Source organism: Trachemys scripta, chromosome 3 (assembly GCF_013100865.1).
Source record: "Trachemys scripta elegans isolate TJP31775 chromosome 3, CAS_Tse_1.0, whole genome shotgun sequence".
NCBI classification, from domain to species: domain Eukaryota; kingdom Metazoa; phylum Chordata; order Testudines; family Emydidae; genus Trachemys; species Trachemys scripta.
In genome coordinates this window covers 69,155,175-69,174,593 of record NC_048300.1, presented here as the reverse complement: position 1 = coordinate 69,174,593, position 19,419 = coordinate 69,155,175, and positions in this window count along the sequence as shown.

Sequence of the window (19,419 nt, the reverse complement as noted above, 5' to 3'; positions counted from 1 at the left end):
GTGGGCTGTAGTCCACGAAAGCTTATGCTCTAATAAATTTGTTAGTCTCTAAGGTGCCACAAGTACTCCTGTTCTTCATTTTGCGGATACAGACTAACACGGCTGTTACTCTGAAACCAAAATGAAACCAGACTGCTAGCATGTAAAATTAAAAAGGTTGTAGAGGAATTCTTAAACTAAAGGCTGGGGGAAAGCCCACTTATATGGAGGAGCACATAGTTCAGAAAGAGACATCCCTTTGGGGAGGATCTATTAATGGGGATTTTCTATATCCTAATAAAGAGCAGAGGATAGTAGTTGATAAAGTAGGTAGGAGCTGAAAAGAAATGATCGCATGTATACCTCACTAAGAAGGAAGCTCTGTAGTCAGTCCATATTTGGTACAGGAACATGACATGATGTCAAAAGAAAAGAAAACTAGTGCCAGAGGAGAACAGAAACAGAAGGACAACAGCAACAAAGGTTGCAGGATCTTATTAACATGCCAGTATTCAATGCCTCAGAGACCTTCAGCTTTGACAAACCTTCACAGTGGACAGGCTGGAAGCACTACTTCGCAAGATTTCACATTGCAGACAGCTCCACAAGTAAACTGGAGATATACACAGGTATCTTCTTTAATTTGTGCTATGGGGAAGCAGGAAGAGCATATTTTTAAATCATTTGACTTTACTGAAGACAATCACAAATATGACCGTAAAAGGTTTCTGGCAGTGTGATGCACACTTTATGCCTCAGAGAAATGTAGTGTATGAAAGAGTATTGTTTTCACCGGAGAATTCAAGAGCCAGGGTAAGTGTTGGAATGTTTTATAAGAGCTCTGCATACATTGGTGGAAAGCTGTGATTTTGGGAATGCAAAATATACAAATATCAGAGACAGGCTGGTTATTGGGTTAACAGATACAAGTCTTTCACAGCAACTACAACGGAAGGCAAACTTAACTGTAGCCACAGTTTATACAGAAAGCAAAGCAGTCCGAACTAGTGAAACAGAACAAAAGGCAGGAGCAAGTTGAAAAACCTGAAATTAGCTTAGGACACATTTGAGTGTTAAAAGTCATTATCATAAAACCCCCGAGGCAAGGAAAGAACTCCCAAGCTAAGAGGGACAAATTCCAGCCTACACGCACAAGTCTGGACTGAAGCTAAACAAGGATGCATTTTCCACCTACCACAAATCGAGTTTTTGGACAGATGACAAACAAAGATGGAATCAGTCCTAGCTCCGAGACAGTAAAAGCAATTAGATAATTGAATACATCAACTAACGTATCAGAAATGAGACATGTTCTGAGGATGGTAAAGTACCCTGGTTGATACCTACAAGCTTTTCTACAGTGACAAAACCACTGAATGAAGAAATGTTAAAGTTCAACATATCTCAGCTATGGGGGCCAAATCAAGCAATTGCCTTCAAAAAGACAAAATAAATGATCCCACCACTCCAGTTCTCAAGTACTATGATCTGAACAAACCCATAATGGTCATTGTGTATGCAAGCAGCTATGGCCTGAGGGGTGTATTGTTGCAACAACAGTTGCATTTTGCTTTCACAGAAACAGAAAAACAATGTGCATTGATTGAAAAGGAGTGCCTGGCAAGCATATGGGCCCATGAGAACTCTTACAGATATTTTTATTGATTGGATTCATTTAAACTCATAACAGACTTTACACCACTTGTAACCTTCATCAGTGGAAAAGACCTGGATCAAGCACCAGTGAGATGCCCACATCCATTGATAAGGTTAATGTGATTTAACCTAATTGCTAAATATATTTCTGGGGAAAATCTGATAGTAGCAGACGCTCTGTCATGGAGCCCAACATTGCTTGACGATATTCTGGAGCTTGACAATGACATAAAGGCATATATGGCTGCTGTGAACACATACAGATCAGTGTCAGAAAAGAGACTACTCCAGCTACAAAAAGCAACCACGACAGACACACAACTTCAGGAAGTTCTAAGTTACATTAGGGGCGACTGGCCCAAGTATCTAAAAGACATTAAGGAAGTGACTATACTACTTCGTGATGTGTGGACAATTGAGTGAGTCAAATGGACTGCTAGTTAAAAGCAATTACATCATAATTCAAAATTAAATCAGAGGAAAAATCCTAAACCTCAACCGTGAAGGGACATCAAAGATTAATTAAATGCTGTGAAGGGGCCAACCAGTTATCATGGTGGCCAAGCATCAGTAAGGACATAAGAATAAAAAGTATTTGCATTTGAATATTGTAGAACTAGCAAACCAACACAAGAAAGAACCTTTAATAACAACACCTCTACCAGACAAACCATTATAGAGACTAGCTGCAGATTTATGTGAATTCAAAGGACATCATTTTTGGTCATTGTGGATTATTTTTACAGGTATATAGAAATAATGTACTTAAAAAACATAGTGGGTTGCAGTGTTATCGATAAATTGAATTGATATTCCAGAACAACTAGTGGCAGACAACAGACCACAATTCACTGCAGCAGAATTTAAGTCATTCCAGAATAAATGATTTTGATCATATTACTAGCAGCCCACATTACTCACAAGAAAATGGAGAGGCCGAGAAAGCTGTAAACACAGCCAAGAAAATCCTACAGCAGGAAGATCCATTTCTTGCTTTTCTGAGCCTACAGACCAACAACAGCAGCAGCTTCTGGATATAGTCCAGCACAGCTCCTGATGGGAAGACAACTCAGAACCATGGTTCCAACTTTGGAAAATAACCTATTCTCCATAGTGGCTATTCTCTTCAAGTTTGGCCAAAGTGGATAAAAAAGCTAAGCGAGCCTACGAACACTTTTACAACCGATGTCACTCAGTCAGGGAGCAGCTGGAGCTAGAATCTGTGACCATGTTTATGTCAAGCTGGATGGAAAACTCCAGCTGTCATAAAGAAAAAGAATTCAGCACCCAGTTCATGTGTGATTGAGACCAACAGTGAAGAGTTCAACAGAAACCAACATCATCTACAGTTTGTTCCTCAGAAAGAACAATCAACAAAGCAAAGTCTATTCCTCAGAAAGAACAATCTATGGAGTAGTCTACAGATGGCAGATATAGATCAAGACGATGACAACTCAAGGATTCCAAACTGACCACAGCCAATTGTTGCAACTAATGGATATCGAGATGACCAAGTTGTTATGCATTGGAGTCAGGTAATTAGAAAGCCTGTATGATTCAAAGGCACTTAACAGACTGATCCATACTAAACTTCACAAAATGTACAGTATCACTCTCTTTGAACAGTAGGAATGTAGAACTTAAAGCAGGAAATGTAATGGAATACTAAAGTGTATTATGCCATTCAGCACTAAGTGGCGATACATGTAAAATACCTCATTAAGCTAACCTCAACCATACCTGGTAGAGCACATTAAAATGATCTCATGATGAACCCATCTGGTGTGTACCTCGCTAAAAAGGAAGCTACAGAAACATGACACCCTGGTAGCCTTCCTCATGTCAAAAATCCAGAATTTAACTTGCGGGGGTTCTGTCCACCACTGAAGAGTGATTTTGTATTAGACTGTTAGAAGTACATTGGACAACAATGATTTGGTTCTTGAACTAGGTTACTGTAGAATATTGAGAAAACATAACTAAGGTGTCAATGTAATTCTTTGTTTAAAAGTCAGACAATACAATCATTACACCAAATCAAAAAGCTTTGTGTGTGTACATTTCCACATAGGCAAAGATCTGCAGGTGACATCTTGGGCAAAATTTAAAAAGGACATTTTTTGTGTCAAGCAATTTAAGAGGAGTAATAGACACTCAGTAAAGAAACTAAGAACAGATTAATAAATACTTTAGCAGAGAAACATTGCTTTCTTGAATTCTTTGTCAGGTTTAAGTAATATTAAATACAGTATAAAAGCCATGGTGCCCTTGTATTATTGCCCACAGCTCCATCAGTCTAGTACTGTCATACCAGTCAAAAGGATATGTAATGTAATCATTTTGGAGATACAGTGGGAAGTGATTATTACCATTTTTAAAGATGCTACTAGTTTGAGAGATTCTCTCTGGGTTAGATTCTGGCATTTATGCTAGGGAGCAGAGCAGCACAATCTTTCTGGGGTTCCTTTCTGCACATGAAGGGTGAGCTATCTGCTCCATCCTAATGATTGCTCCCCTTGGACTCCAGCCAAACTCTGCAGACTGGTGCAGATGCAGGTGGAGCCAAAGCCCTGTCTTCTCCCGTACCCCTTTTCTGTCCCCTATTCCACTAGGGAGAAGCAGAAGCAAGCAATAGGGTCTGCTATAGGGGAGACCCTTGAGCATTTGCAAGAGTGGAGAAGTTTCCTGCATGGCTTTCTGCCCTTGTGCAGCCAAGGAAGTTCTTCTCACAATCTACGTGGCCCTATACAAATAGTGGGAATACCATTATAAACAGTAAAATAAGCATTAAAGCAGTGAGATCTTTTAAAATGCACTTAGTGAACTTTACAGGAAGCTTAAACCATTTTAAACGAGCATGTTGTCATTAAGCCAAGCTGATCAATATTGTTAGAGTCAGAGAAATAGCTTGAATCAGTTCAATAATGTGCATTTCTAAAGAATGCCACCATTTAATATTAACACTTAAATACTGCTCTCTGTGATAAAGGCTAAAAGACAATACACCACTTTTCATCTCTGTTATAATGCCATTGACTTCAATGTAGTTGCAACAAGGATGAATATGGCCCAATAATTTTTGCTTGAACCGCAGGTACAGAGGCACATTATCAGAAGTGAATCTGTTTCAAAATATTCCTATTATTACTCCTCAAAGTTATAGTGGAACAGATTGATGTACGAGTGTACTGGGCAGCAATTAATGATGCCAAAAAGGTAATGAATGGATTTTTAATGTTTGCCCTTATCTTTTAAGTATGCACAGGAATCATTTTAATGTGAGCCAGTGAAATCTGGCCTACTGTTTACTTCACTTGCTATAACAGAAAAAATATCCTGAATTGACTTTCTACGCCTATCTGAAGTGATCTCCAACAGTTGTGCATGTAAGCAGCAAGAACAGTTTACAAAGACAGATGTTTCAATAATCTTCTGTTTCAAGTTAGATTTCTGGGAAAGATTCCATTTAGAAACTATTTGATTATTTTTCAACAAATAAGTCACTTTATAGCAATAACTGTAGTACATACGTCAATCCAGCACATACAACAATAACCAGGGGGTCAGACTCTGGAAAAAGAATGGTAGCAATTCATCCCAGCTCCAGTTCCAGTCCTAACATAGCTGGATGATCCTGTCAAAAAGATCCACAGTGAAAGAGAGAATTTAAAGTAGCATCGTTAGTCTTCAGAGTTGGCACACACACGATGTATGAGGTACTTCAGTAGTCACAGATATTGTGTCTATTTTTCCTATCTGCAGGCTGAGCAAAAGAGCGGAATATTGTGAAGAAAGCCTTCTGAATATTAACTGACCATAATAGGTGGAAAGTTGTGGGTTTATATGGAAGTATGAATTTTGTATAAGTTGCTGGGCTACAATTTGTATTGGCTCAGTTCAACAACTGGCAATAATCAGGCCTCGCAAATCTTACAAATATGTTTTTTTGTGTTCAGGTACCTCAAAAGATCTCTGTATCTATTAAGCCATTAATATATTTTAAAGTAAAAACTCAAAGGACCCTGTAAAGGTGGGGACTCACCACCAGAGTGCCTCCTGTGGCCAGGCATAGCATAGCAGCTCTCTCCTGGTCTGCTGCTTCCTGTTGACAGCCTCTCTGGTCCTCTGATTGTCCATCTCTTCCTGTGACTCATCTCTCTGCTAGGTCACAATTTAAGTCCATCCCTTCCAGGGTAACAAAATGTCCAACAAACCAGTGTCCAAGATGTTTTATTAAGTCTTCAGCCCTGACTCTGGGCCCTGTGGTCCTCACCCCCTTTTCTCAGGATTCTCTGTTGTCATTGCCCCTTTCTCTGGCCTCATGCCACCATATCAGTGGCTGGTAGAGGAACCCAGGACCTCCGACTACACCAGATTCCAGGCCCCAAAAAAAAAAAAAAAAAAAAAAATATATCTATCACCAGCATCCAAGGTCTGCTCAGTCCAACTCCTTGCTGCTGCTGCCCTGGGCTTCTTCCTACTATGGCCTTTCTCAGGCCTTCTCTCCTGTAAACTTTCTAGGTTCAACTTTCTCTCAGGCCTCTCCCTTGAAATCCCCCAACAAAATCCCAAACTAAAAGTGTAAACATAAACCCAACTCCTGCCCTCGAATTTTTATCCCCTTTTAGTTTCCTCTTACTCTATATCCCTTTGAAAGGTCTCCCAGACTCTCCCCTGGAAATCCAGTTCCTGACCTTTTATCAGGGCTTAGCAATGTAGCTCGCTGCCTTCCTAGTTGCCGCTTCATTTCTCTCCTGGCCTCTTGCCAGACTTCTCTACTTAGGAAAGGATCCCAAAACCAACCTTCCTTCCCAGGCCTGCAATCACCTTCTGCTCTGAACTTCCTCTATTTATTGTCCTCTTCATTAAGCCAGTCCACTTCTCAGATGCAGCCTGGTAACTGGCCTCTCAGGCCCACATTAATCCATTCAGAGCCTTTGTGGAGTACTCAACCCATCACAGACCCAGTCCTTCAACTCTTACATACAAAGTATTGCAAACTCCAAGAGGTCTAAAATCATGAATCAGGAATCCAAAAATCATGAGATTGTTTTTAAACAATATACTATGGTTCTTTTCATTTACCTTCTGGGTTTTGAACCTTTATGGTTGAGTTGGGTCATATTTTTAAGCTTTTCTCCACAATCATAGGCTAGAAATTTACATTATTTTTAATTAAAACTCAGTTTCTCATGTATTCACATGACTCCAGAAACTGAAGCTGTAAGAAAATATATTCCAAATAGTTTGAGACACTATAAAATCAGAGTTTACAACACCACATATGTGAATAGTCATTGGATTAAGTAATAAGCAGTTTTAGCTTCTTCATCCTGTTCCTCTGGTGCCTGTGAGCTGGGATTTGCTGGTTTGGGGATGACTATTCCTTGGTTGTTTTGACCTCCTGATTTTCCAAATCAGGATGTAATCCTAGGTCTCCTAATAAACGGAGATATACCTATCTCCTAGAACTGGAAGGGACCGTGAAAGGTCATCGAGTCCAGCCCCCTGCCTTCACTAGCAGGACCAAGTACTGATTTTGCCCCAGATCCCTAAGTGGCCCCCTCAAGGATTGAACTCACAACCCTGGGTTTAGTAGGCCAAACCACTGAGCTATCCCTCCCTTTTTCCTGAAAAGAAAGTCTACTGAACTAATTTACTGAATCACCCAAAGAGAAACTAAAAATTAATTTCCGCTCCTGAGCCTGCAAACCTACCTTAATTGCAGAGTCAGTAGAAATATTGACACTTTAAACTTATTGTTCTTTGTGTGCTTTGGAAGCAATAGGAGGAAGATAATTAAGGCGGTCATTACTATATTGGGAAAAGCTGCAGAAATATTACATACATCTTCTTGGCCTTTTGCCTATGGTCAAGTGTAGTGTAAGTGCAATATCGAACAAAGTCTGTCTGGGGGAGTATCTCCTGCTTTTGAAGAGGTCTCTCAGACTATGATTTAAAAAGCCTTTTCTTTCTCTAACTGCTTTGATCACTATAGCCATTCACATCTACAAAAGGTGCAAGGAGGAAAGCAGAGAAAACCGAAGAAAAAAGTTATCAGTTCTCCTTATTAAAAGCTAAAAGATTCCATACAAGAGCAGTTGTTAAACTGCAGTTGTTATTCACAGAAAGGTAATTCTGAAAATGGCTCTTTGGGTTTACATATTTATTCTCTCAAAATGATTTCCATATAGACTTATTTTTCAGTTGAAAAACTAAGGGTGAGAAGGGTTCATTCCCTTCATGCCTCATGAGAAAGGAGAGGGGAGAGAACTGGCCATGGTAACACAACGACAATGCAACACAGGTGAGATTGTGATGCATCTTTATAGTGTGACCATGGAGTTTGTAAATGAGCATTCCCCCTACCATCAGCCTTCCTGAAATAGTGAGCCTTTCAGTGAGCGCTGACTCTTCCTCCAGTGAGGCACATTCCTTGGTCAACTCTGGCTTGACCTTGGAGAACCCAAGATCAAATGTGCTGTAGCTGTTTGTAAAAGTGGAGAAGAAAAGCAGGATGCTGGAAGTGTGTTCCAAGTCAATACACTATGAATAGGTCCTCACTCAGCAGGCCAGGAAATTGCATGGGACTCTATTCAAGCCTAGCATAGCTGAGCTAAGACTCTGCATTTACCAATTTTAATATATGCTGCAGGAATAGGTACTTGAATTGAACATCTACTTCCACTTCTAGAAGGACCTCACCTCCATGAATCCTCCTGCTTAGTTTCTCAGCCTACTTCTTTTTCCTATGGTGTCCTGAGTGTTTAAGTAGTGCACATATGAAGCGCTGGTGATTTTGTCTCTTTTGTAATTTATCAAGATGGAACTAATAAGACATGATATGGAGGGACTATCTGGGTGCCTCTGATAGGTCATTCAACATCAACCTAGCAACTACCTTAACAAAGTGGATCCTAAAGGCAAAGCATCACAAATACAATCTCAAGAAAATGAAAAAAAGCAGAAGTAGGCTTAAGTTATAACTTATGTATTGGGTACACAGGTGATAGGCAGCCCAGAGTCTCAATGACCTTGATGGTATCACAGGAAATCTTTACATAAAAAGTAATCTTCAATTGCTAAGGACTGAATAAGCGGCGGTTTTAACCGATACTGACTCTTTTGCCTTTATCACTGCTGCCACATCTTTAGAGTGTACATGTTATTCTCTTAAAAAGTCAAAAGTCCAAATTCACCATTGAAATCTGAGCTCAGACACAATCTTCCTTCTCCCCTAATTCATCGTACAGACCAGCAAACAGTAGGATATTTGGATGCTTTGGGTGACTTATGCTGAAACCAAGCTACACATACTCCAACATAACAGAGGTACAGCATTAAAAAAGGGACCACATATCAGAACGAAAGTCAAAGAAGAGGAGAGGACAGAACAGCACCAAAAAGATAGCTGAGTAACAGTGAGCACAATTACTACTAGGGCTTCCATTTTTCTTAACTCCATCCTGAAAAGGGAAAATTACTTTGTGTTTTTCTTTTCAGGAGAGGGTGCACCAAGAAGGGAGGGAAGCTACTGATATGATAGAAATCTATAGGCAATAATGTACTGTACAGGTGCAATGTAGTAAGCATGTTGGGAAACCAAAAAGTTTCTTATCTGCTCATATCCCATCCTTCTCTTCATTTACATTGCCCTCTGGTTTTCACCTTTCGACTAGAGTGACTCATTTGTCTCTTTTTATTGCAACTAAACTGTGGCCTACTTCTTTCTTACAGCCTGTAGAAAGCCTCAGGGCAACAACATTTCTACCTTATTTTCTAGCTGTAAGAACTTTACATTAGCAAATAGTATTTTGAGGAAATATACTCAGGAACATTAATGCAATACCAATTTTTATCCAAGTATTACTTCTTGTGCTTATGTTTCCCCTAAATCAAGATTGGCACATTTTTCACTCTAACACCCAGCACCATACTATAACTGCCACAAGGAATTATTCAGAACAGAAATAATGGGAAAATAGCATAACTTGGGCCAGCTCATGAATTAGCATTCAGGTTTAAATGCTTTCAAATGTTGGAACAAAATGCCAAACCCCAAGCAACATGTTTGTGATGCTACATTATCAGTAACCTGAGATGACACATTTTAAAGTGAGACCCAGACAAAGGGAAACAAAAATCCTTTGGATTAGAATCCACCTAAATTGCAGATTTTAGGGCCTGATTTTTATACAATTAGATGAGCAACACCAGACATGATATGAGCGAGCAATGGTGCACCTTATTTGTGAGGTTAAATCCATTAAATAATGTTTCCTCTACAGAGAAAGCAGCACATTCTGGGTTATATCATTCCATTTGCCTTGCAGGCAGAAAAGCAAGAACCTGACAAATCCAAGGGACAGAGGGCATGGAAAAGGATACAGTACCCATTTAAGGGCAGTATGGTTTACTCTACAAGAGGGAGAAGAAAGGGGCTGTGGAGGAGTCAGTTGGCACTCTACGGTATCATAATGCCACAAACCCTAGCCAACTTTTTAAAACTGTTAATGCTGACCTCATCGAGGGAAGAGGTTGTGGAGGCCTCCATTACTGCTCCCTGGATTCCCTTATCATAGGGTGGGAAAGGAAAAGGCTTTGTGGCTTCACTTAGACCCTTGTCTCATTGACCAAGGAGAAAGGTGTGACAGAACCATGCCACCAGAGCTTGGCACTTGTCTCCTTCAGGTTCCACCAGCCCGTATCATCCCTCTCGCTATTCCCGGCACATCATAAGTGCAATGAATTAATACTGGTCAACAACATTAAGAACAGCAGGAAAGGATTTACTAAAATCCAAAGACAGATAGTTAAGGTCGTCAATGTTAAAACTCAGAAATAAGATACACATTTTTAATGGTGACAACGTTGGAACAGATCATCAGGAAATGTGGCAAAGTCTCCGTCATATGGATGTCTTTCTAAAAGATATACTAGAGCTCAAAACAGAAGTCATGGGGCTAGATAATCCCTTCATGAAATTCAGACTGGAAATAAGGCATGCATTTTTAACAGTGGGAATAATTAAATAGGGGAACAATTTACCAAGGATTGTGGATATGATTCTCAGTTCCCTCTGATCAGGGATTTTTTTTTTTTTTACTATAATTCATTATTTTCTCTGACTGTACCTTTGTCCATAACTGTAGGAACTATTTAGCTCCGCAGAACCATATCCCTGGTAATATTTGGGCTCATTTATCATGTAAATTAAATGTTACATTGCTACCATCCTTTTTAAATACTAGCCCTACAGAAAGCTTTTGCTCTGATTTACAGAGGTATAGAGTGAGTACAAGCTTACACTGGCTTCATTTGGACCTGTAAACATCTGTGTTTGGGTATTGGACAATTCAGAGGGGATGAGCCAGCCTGACTGATAAACATCTTCCACATAAAACAATGGTGAATAAGTTTAGTGGTTGATCTTTAAATTTTTTTTTTTAAATCATCAACTTTTCATTAGTCTTTGCAATACCAATAGACACAACAGGACTACATAAGGGACTGAATTGTCTGATAGATGAAAACAAGATGTTATTCTTAAAGTCTTTCATGTATTGATGGTTAAATATTTTTGGTATTAAAACAAATACAGACAAATCAGAATGATTTCATAAAGCATGAATCATACAGGGATCTGCAAAAGTGAACACTGACAAATTGACCAAAACAGAGTACAATGACTATGATTGACTGGACACCAAGCTGAGTTTTAACTGTTTGTGGTTTCTTTTCCCTTTTTGTTTTGGTGGTGAAGGAATATTATATTTCCTATACATATTTCACAACTTCAGACATGATAAATGAAATGAACTTCTGTACATTTGTGAAATTGAAGCATGTAGTGGTTCACTTCGTGAACTTCCATCCTGTATAGACTCCTATGTGGTTTGCACAGTTACTGTACGACCTCCAGCAAAGCAAAACTGCTTCCTTCCAGGCATGACTAACACTGGTGTAGTAGAGATGGGACGGGGAAATCACTTCGGGTCAAATTCAGCGCTGGTCTAAGCATGCTGAATTCTACTTACGTCTACAGAGTTTTGCCTGCATACGCTATGGCTATTTTTTGTATTACTGAAGCTGATCTTGGTAATGAATGTGCTATGAGCTATCCAAAGTTTATAGTATTGTTTTATTGTTCAGAGGTTTTATTGTTCATGTTATGCTTGTTGTTTAACATTCACAGAGCACCAATATAGAGTCACAGTTGTTATATATTATGTATTATAGCATTTATAGAACAAGAAAAACATTTTTCACAACCCAATCCTAACACACATGCTAGGTTCTCTGGAACAACACGGAGCAATTTATAAATGCAGTTGCAGTCCATGTATGCCCGGGAGGACTGAATACTGAGCAATGATTACATAGTTCCTATAATCTGAATGAACTTTAAGACCTAGCGTGAATGTATTCACAACAGCAATATTAATTATGTATAATGTATTGTGCCTCCTTTTTTGCTCAATTAAAAGCATTGCTATATTAAAAAGTGTTAATTAATTGGTAATTGCATGAATGGAAAATAGCTCATAGAAATTTTGAACAAAAGGATAACCTTAACAGAATTTTAATGCCTTTTGAAATATGATGAAACAGCAATTTAATCCATTCAGTTGCAGAGTTTTTGGTTGCATTCATGGAAATTTACAGGTGTTCTCATTAACCAGAGGTCTTTTCTATTGTTCAGTGACTGCAACAATATATGGAGAATTACATGGAAAAATAATTTGAAAATAAGGAATGCAGAGTCTGAACAAAGCGTGCCACCCTAGTTCATACCAAAGTCTTTGTGTGCATACAGCATTCTCTGCAAATCAGCCTGAATTTACTATGTCTTGCATTTTCATAAAAGCCACAATCTAGCTATGATTTTGGGTCAACTGATTACAACAGGAGATTTGCCTAAGTGACTGCTATAGCAAGTCTTTTCACCTTTCTCTGTTCATGTGGGTGTAGGTCACTTGCCATGCTCATCTAGGTATATCTCATTTACTCATTTCCCTGCCATTGTGGGGACCTCGATCCCTCCTATTATCAGCCTGTGGCACATAATAGTCTAGTAGGATTTCCAAATTTTGGCTGGAGATAATCCTGGAGATTTCATCACATGACAATCTTTAATTAAAGATTAATCTTTAATTCCTGGAGACTCTGGGACAATCCTGGAGGATTGGCAACTCTATAGTCTAGTCTCCTGTGGGCTATAACACTTTGGTCTAGTTTCAGTTGTTGAGTTTAGTTTTAGTTAGTTTGGGGTACTGGTGGTTTGTGATATAAAGGAAGTGAGACTAGATGATGGTCCCTTCTGACCTTAAATGCTAGGACTCTATTGGGCCCCATTTTTGTCAGAAGCACAAAGACATGATATGATATGATGTAAACTGTTCTACCTCACAGCATCCAGGGTTGCACCGACATTTCCAAGCTATTTGTGTTTTACTAAGAAAGATCAGACTGACCCCTAGGTTTACAGGCTCTTTGATAATGATGCCTTGCCTTTTCCTATTTACCCTCAAAGTACTGGTGTAATCCAACACCTCTCTGTCATCAAGAATGACCCTATTTCTCTAGATTTTTTTCTACAAGTTTACCCTTGTAGAAAAGATCACGCTGAAATGTGTTAATTGCCTCAATTACCTTAAGTAATGCATTACACTGTCACAACACTGACAGATGATGTTCTCTGGAGTTCATATAATATCCAGTCTTGGTTGCTTTAATGTTCTTTTCCAACATCCATCAGATGCTATTCACACACACTATAAAAAAAATGTGTATATCTATAGATTTGCAGATTCGGATAAAATCTAAAGGGCAACTGTTCACAATATGTGCCCTGAAACACAGGAGGTGCTGGTCCAATGTCTTAAATACTTTAAATACACATCCTCCCTTTCAGATGCTAATTTAGACCTTTTCAGGATTCATTTCTAAACAATTGAAACAATTCTCTTAATATTGTAAATTAAGATTGCTAACTACACATTTTATTTACAGATACAGAAGAGAGGTGTTATATATTCAATAAATAAGCATTGACTACACAAATCCACTGAGGAGCCATTGACTATGGAGATTCATAGATTCCAAGACCAGAAGGGACCATTGTCATCATCCCGTCTGACCCCCCTTTTACAACACAGGCCACAGAACTCCCCCAAAACAATAATCCTAGAGTATACGGTTTAGCAAAAAATCCAATCTTGATTTTGAAATCGCCAGTGATGGAGAATCCACCACAACCTTTTGTAGATTGTTCCAATAGTTAATTACCCTCACTGTTAAAAATTTACACCTTATTTCCCATCTGACCCAGCCATTGGATTGTGCAATACCTTTCTCTGATAGATTCGAGAGCATGTAATAGAGTAGTTGCTAATTCTGCTACATGGTTGGCAATCCTCACAAATATTTGCTTTAATCAAATAATAATTGAAGGTCACACTAGTTTCTTCATCTAAAGATTACATCTAAAGAGTTGATTGAGCAGGAAGGGTGGGCACATGGTACCTAGAAAAAGGTGGCAGTTTAACTCAAAATTTGATACAGTTATTCATCACTATTTTAATTCCCCATTAGGCACAAATATAAGACTAAAAATAAGTTTTCTGGATGCCTATTGTATCAAAAGATTAATTTTTATGGCAAACAAAGAGATAAGAGAGTGATGCCCAATTCTCCCAAAACAGACTTTACCTCATTGTGACAGAAGCATAGCAGCAAGGCCTAGCATAGGATGTAGAGAACTGAGGGGAACCCTAACAGAAAAGTTAGACAACATTTAACAGACATTCATATGTTCCCTCAGAAACCATGTTTCTGATGTCTGTTTTCAAATGTCTTGCACAGAAAACGATCTACAGAAAGTGGCCATTGAAAGAAAAGAAAAAACGGGAAAATCACTTCCTTTACACTGAGAACGTAGTCTGGGAAACAGGTCAAGAAGGAACAATCTTTATATAGCACCACAAAAGGTTGGGAAGGTAAAAATATCATCCCTTTTCTTCAGACAATGCTCCCAAATCTCCCCAAGTCAGGCCCACTGCTGGTTTTTAACTACTTTGGCCATTTGTATTGCCTTACTGGTTGCCAGTGAAAAAATTGAATGCACCGGGGGAGGGGGGGGGGCGCTCCCTGCTCCCCCATCTTGAGAGTGAAGGGGGAGGAAAAGTTCAGTGGGGACTTTTCATTAGGTTATTCCTTTAAGAATTGGGCCTTCCTTGAAGGACTTTTTGGCTTCCTTCCCCTCCTTCCTGGCATACTCCAGGGTTGGCTGGACTCTTTAGCTGACATCTTGATAGGAGGAATGCCTGGGGGAGGGTTGTTGTTGTGGGGCCACCTTCCCTGCCAGCTACTGTGGATTTGACAAGGGCCCTGAGCCACCTTCCTCCCTGGATGGACAGGCGTGAGGAGGTAGGGAAGGTGTGACATTACCCAGAGTACAATTCAGACAGCTAGACAGCTGTCCCCTCTCAATTCCCCAGCCTGGATTGCCTTTTACACCTCTTTTCTGTGACAGCAACCAGTCCTGGTCTGCTCTCACACAGCCTCCAACACGTAAATCACTCCCAGCTATACTGTATGAGTGCTATAGCCAGCCACTCAGGAATTGCTTTTCAAGACAACAGCAGCAAACTCCCAGTCCCAGACTTTTCCCCAGAAATGTGCGTCTTCTACTGCCCAGCACCGTCCTGGACAATACAAGCTCATATAAAGTCCATCATTTATTAATAGAAAATGATATTCATAAATCTTGCTATCCCAAATGGAGCTTCCCAAACACTTCAATCCAAACACACTGGTTTAGGTAAAAACAACAAAACAAATTTATTAACTACAGAAAGATAGATTTTAAGTGATTACAGGTAATGAGGCATACAAGTCAGAATCGGTTACAAGGAAATAAAAGGTAAAATGCAACTAACACCTAACTTGCAAGCAAAGTGAATACAAAATAAAGGTCTCACTCACCACATGTTCTAGCAGTCTTACTGGCTGAAACCCTTTCAGTCAGGATCTCTCCCCCAGTCTAGTGCTGCTTCCTTTGTTCTTCAGGGGGTTGATAATGCTATGGATAGAGAACAAGGAAGAGATGATTTGGTACATCTGCATTCTCCTCCTTTCTCTTGCACAATAATCATTTCCAGCTGATGTTCAGGAGACAGAAAATCTGTGCGGCCAGGAACCTTAAGCTGCTTCTTTGTCAAAGAAGAGATTGGACAAGATGACTTCTTGAGGTCCCTTCCAGTCCTATGATTCTATGAACATGTAGATTTTTTTTGCCAGTACCCTCCTCTCCTGCGAAGAGTGGCCACTTAATCAGGTGGTGGTCCATCTGATCTCATTGTCACCTTGCTGAGGCATTGGCTACCCTTTTGTCTCTGGGGAACTTGTGTGACTGCCCTCCAAAACATGTTGGAACACATCTTGTTAATATCATACAGTGGAATCTTATATATGTACATACAATGTTGCCATACATATTTTTCCAGAACATAATGATCAGCAAATCATGAGTTTTCAAATGATACCTTACTTACACAGTATGCTTTGTACAAAATTTAACACAGTCTTACAAAAGGGGTAAACTTATGAGTACAGACTGCCACAAAAGGTAAAAGACAAAGAAGCTATGAACCACTCCCTCACCCTAACCTTCACTGCCACCTGTATGAAGGGGGTGAAGGAGGTCAAAATGCCGATGCATGCGGAGGGGCAACTGAGAGGGAAAAAAAGAAGGTCAGGCACGGGGTGGGGGCATGACCAGAGGCTGGTTTTTCTCAGTCTTGGAAGTGGCAACCTTACCCCCCTGTTCTTTTCCCTCAGAGAGAGAGAGAGAGGAGTCTGTGAAAAAGGCAGGAACATATTAAGTGCAAGGCCAACATTTGAATGTCTGCACTTCAGGTGATAATAATAATACTTAGTTCTTATATACTTCTTTTCATGAACAGATCTCAAACTGTTGATAAGTTTTTGATAATGAACACAGCTTGAAAATGGGAAAATGGGATCAAGATTTCTATCTTTCCAGTCTTTTCAGCAGAGCTCAGAGGGGAAAGGGGGCAGTATTTATGGGGCTGGAGCTGGTTCTGATTTTTGGTCTCAGATATCCAGCAATCTGCACCATGAATATGGCTTTTTTCTACCAAAACTTTTAAGACTCCAAATGAAGTGTAACAAGCACATTCCAGAAACATAGTCCTGAATTAACCAGAAGCAATACAACGTGTGCCTCCCTAAATTAAACCCTGGTCAGGCAGTAAGAATTAAAATGGAGGACTGCCTTTAGTTTTGCTTGCTTTGTTTTCCCCTCAGTAGAAAAATGTTGCTGGTGACATTTTATGATATCGTATTTCTCATTTATGAATTAGAATAACAGCATTCCCCTAGTTAAATATGTTTGACAGATAGTTTGTAAATATAGTCATAACTATTTGGTCTTTATCCGGTGAGGTAAATGATTTAGTGTCCCACTTTTTTTTTTTTTTTTTTTTTGCGCAATTGGTGTTAATGTAAATGTTTATAACAAAATTTGGTAATAAAGTATTATTTCTTTGAAAACTTTTGGAAGAGCTAAATACTATAAATGTTTTTTTATTTTTATTTTTTAGGGAATGGTTAATTTTTATTAAAATGACTCCACCTGCATTTCTCAGACCTTTGAAAGCTGAGTCCCCATTCAGGAAAATGAAAGCAATCGGAATTCCCTCCTCCATTCCTTTACATCTTTGCCATATTGTCGTTAAAGGCAGACCTATCTTGCATGGCAGATACATCTTCCATGCTTCCCGCCCCCACAGGCAGTCCCTCAACTCCCTAGTAGCGAGGGGGAGTGGGACTGTTCCACACTTTTGGAAACCCTGGGATAGACCATATATAATTGCTACACTTTTCATTAAAGAATTAATTAATTCATATTAGAATGTTTTACAAAGTTCTTCTGACTAGCCTTCATTCTGAAGTCTGTGTTTGTTTATGTATGGTAAGATGTTCCTAGATGTCTTGGGGAGAGAAAGAGGGTTGTTGGAATCACTGTTATCAAACACTCTGAATTCCTTTATGCTAAACTTTTTCTCTCTTTTTTGTTTCAAGATAAAATTATTTGTATCAAGATCGTATTCTTACTAAAACCTGTAGGGTCACAGGTATAATGGAGACCTAGCACAGATCAATAGATTTGTTATATGCAGTTACTTATGTTTTCAGAATAAATGGCCAATTCTAAGACCTCAATCCATATTACTCACAAAAGTATAATATTCATTAAAAATACCATTCCTGGAAAATTCATGCCTTAAAGAACCACCACAGAAAGCAGAAGTTTTATGATCTCAAATTATGAAGTGTCAAAACTGCATTGCTGTAAGAAACACACCTGATGAAAAATCATGCCAACAGAATTTTTTAAAAAACTGAGTAGGATAGGCGAACCTTGCATCTTACTGGTTTAATTCATAAAATGGTACTATTCAATGTATGTAATCTTGGAATGATTCAGAGGACAGGTATATGATAACTAAAAAGGTACCATATAATCTAAACAATTCCTTTTGGGCACATGGCAAAATTCTGAGGTAGTCAAGAAAATTTCTCAAATTTTATCCCTGGAAAAAGATTTCCAAGTGTCACCAGTAGGGAGATGGAACTCTGTTGCAGATAAGGATTCAGGCGGTTACAAGATCCAACAACAGCAGAGATCTTAACCAGACCAAAGTTGTTAAGACATTTAACAATTTAAAAGGACATTTGATGACTCAATGACCATGTAAGTCTTATTAGTGAAATGTGCATCCATCATATTCAAAAACAGACTGTTATGTGGTTTGTGCTACATTCATAGTTCCTTCATGACTGAATGCCAAAATAGACTATTCATTAATTTCTGATCATACCCCAATCTTATTAACCTTAGAGACTACATACAAGAATTTCTAAATTTAAAATCTAAAACCTCTTATGAGGGATGCAGCTTTTTGTACTCAAATTGAAACAACTATACTTTGCTTTGTGAAAGAAAATGATGGTTCAGTTGAGTCTGGAGCTACCTGCAAGGAAGTTAGGAAAGCTACAATTTGGAAGGATGTATCCAGTTGCATGTTACAAGAAAAAGGAAAAGAGACGAAGACAACCCAACTAATAAGGAATTGCTGCAATTGCTTATCAACTCTAAATATAAATGCTGAATGCGTATTTAGCCAAATTGAATTTATTCTCAGAATTAAGCAACAGTGCTATAAATGGAGAGATAAAGCAAGACAACAGATGAAATAGAATTAAAGAAAAACAAGCTGCCAACCCCCTAACTCCTGGAGATAACCAGATTTCTATAGATCCTGAAGATATCAATTCAGTTAGCTTTATCACTATCTTTATACTTCAGAAGGACACTTGGACTCAGCTGGTTTTGGCCTATTCATGACTCAGTTACTACATTTCTGCCAGACCAGGCTCACATTATTTATAACCCAATAACAATTCAGGAATTAAAAAAGGCAGTTCATGACTTGGCACATGGCAGAGCCCTGAAACAGATGGGTTTCTCCCAACTGATTTTTTATAAAATGTTTCAGAAACAGATAGCACTGATCCTGAAAAGAGATTTTTCAAAACAACGTTAGAAAGGTATCATGCCCCTACATCTGAGAACAGCCTTGAATAATGTAATACATTAAAAAGATAAGCTATATCATGCTTGTGAAGTCTGGCCCTATATCTTTGCTGAAAATAGAATGCAACATCTTAATATAATATTAATGACCTCATACCTGT